The following is a 2,342-nucleotide window of genomic DNA, read 5'->3' as shown; positions in this document are numbered from 1 at the left end:
TGTTGCTGCTGCTTGCTCAGCATTACGTAGTTGATCTGCTGGAATGGGATTACTGAGTATGAAGTTGTATTCTGCAACCTTAGATATCTGGTACCTTTCTTACATTCCTTGATATGTCTAGTAAACAGGCTTTCTGGTAATCATGAAATTCATCTTGATATTCAACATCCTCAATCAACCATTCAAACTTCTTACAACTTTTCCTAAGACTATTATTTCAGTCGAGATAAGACTAACTCTACTGCAATTCCAGATTCTTATTTCTTTACTGCCCACAAGGGGCTACACACAGAGGGGACAAACAAGGACAGACAAACGGATTAAGTCGATTATATCGACCCCAACCAATGTGTAACTGGTACTTGTTTAATCGACCTCGAAAGGATGAAAGGCAAAGTCGACCTCGGCGGAATTTGAACTCAGAACGTAGCGGCAGACGAAATACCGCTAAGCATTTCGCCCGGCGTGCTAACGTTTCTGCCAGCTCGCCGCCTTTTTTTTTTTTTTTTTTTTTTTTTTTTTGCTTACAGCACCTAGGTTTCCCAAGCGCTCACCCGTCTAAGTACTCACTAGGCTCGACGTTGCTTAACTTCGGTGATCGGACGAGAACCGGTGTTTTCAAAGTGACATGGCCGTAAACAAATTCCAGATTCTTTGAAGCTTTATTTTAGGTTCAGGAATTCTTTCCTCACTCTTGTGTGCATGAAACATCAATTAAGCAATACACTCTTCTTCAATGAGTACAGCAATGTCTGGACGTCAATATTCTATCTGCCGTTTAAGGCGGCGAGCTGGCAGAATTGTTAACACGCAGGGCAAAATGCTTAGCGGAATTTCGTCCGTCTTCACGTTCTGAATTCAAGTTCTTCCCAAGTTGACTTTGCCTTTCATCCTTTCAGGGTCAATAAAATAAGTACCATTTGAGCACTGAGGTCGATTTAATCGTCTAGGTCCCTCCCCTGAAATTGCTAGCCTTGTGCCAAAATTTGAAACCAATATTCTATTTGCCTATTCGTTTCAAGTTTCGGATTCCTTAATATGGTCATCTTCAAGAATGTATAGCTTCATGTTCCAATATGTTCAAATCCATATTGTATACGGATTTGCCGTAACTGTTGCAATCCTGAGTCTCCAGTTTTTAGAGACTAACTGAGCAAGCATTTTACATTCAGAGACTCTATGATGCACAAGCATCACTTCTCTTTCACCACTCATTCTAGATTCAGCCGAGACGACTTTGTTATCCATGTTCTTTCTAATATATTGCGCTGACAGCTTAATTCTCGCGCAGCTAGAATCAGGCGTTCGGTTTATTTCTTCAAAACTCCATTCTTAAACCATTGAAATTACTTATGATCTCGATACCTTTCAGTACTTCGAAAAGAAAAAATTCCACAAGAACTCTTCTGTTCGATACGTTCCGAGAACTTTACTTTTTTTTTCATCTCTTCCTTCAGTTAACGTATCCTCTATTCTCATTGCTATCAAAAGCAGGAGTTGTTCGGCACAGCGTTCTTCCTATCTTACCAACCACATGGATCCGAGTTCAGTCCCGCTGCGTGGCACCTTGTGAGTGGATTTGGTAGACAGAAACTGAAAGAAGCCTGTCGTATATATATGTGTGTGTGTGTGTGTGTGTGTGTGTGTGTATGTTTGTCCCCCCCAACATCGCTTGACAACCGATGCTGGTGTGTTTACGTCCCCGTAACTTAGCCTTTCGGCAAAAGAGACCGCTAGAATAAGTACTAGGCTTACAAAGAATAAGTCCTGGGGTCGATTTGCTCGACAAAAGGCGGTGCTCCAGCATGGCCACAGTCAAATGACTGAAACAAGTAAAAGAGTAAAATAGTATACCCACAGGAAAGCAAACGCAAATTTACGGTTACATATAAATACCACAAATACATCCACGTCGAATATCGTAGCTTATATTGGTGATGACTTCAAGTGGTTAGGCGATTTAGCGTCTCTTTTCAGCACATAGGCAAGATTTTTCTATGCCCTTAATTATAATTACATATATGATTTCACCTTAATAGATCTATTTTTATATGCTGGCCACTGATAAAATTTTTAACGATTTTATCCTTTATTATTATAATTTGAATAATTTCTGTTCACTTCGGGGTAGTCTAGTCACTTCTGGACAACGCTGCTGACGTATACACACGTTGCTGAGGTGGGCTACGAAATTCAACGTGGATGTATTGATATGTAACCGTGGCTTTGCGTTTGTTTTCTTGTGGGTATGTATAAATATTTCATTTATTTCCTTCTGTAAGCTCTGCTGACGAGCAAAAGCCATTAGGCTAATCCAGAAATTGATCAATCTAGGGATAACT

General features: G+C 40.3%; 1 pseudogene; it reads right to left on the bottom strand.

Moving 5' to 3' along the window:
* Positions 1-521: 521 nt before the first annotated feature.
* LOC128250375 (5S ribosomal RNA) lies at positions 522-640 on the bottom strand (annotated as a pseudogene).
* Between the last annotated feature and the right edge of the window lie 1,702 nt (positions 641-2,342).

The sequence above is a fragment of the Octopus bimaculoides genome, chromosome 20 (genome assembly GCF_001194135.2).
Source record: "Octopus bimaculoides isolate UCB-OBI-ISO-001 chromosome 20, ASM119413v2, whole genome shotgun sequence".
Classification (NCBI taxonomy): domain Eukaryota; kingdom Metazoa; phylum Mollusca; class Cephalopoda; order Octopoda; family Octopodidae; genus Octopus; species Octopus bimaculoides.
The sequence above is the reverse complement of the archived record's forward strand: the minus strand, read 5'-3'. Positions and strand labels throughout refer to the sequence as shown.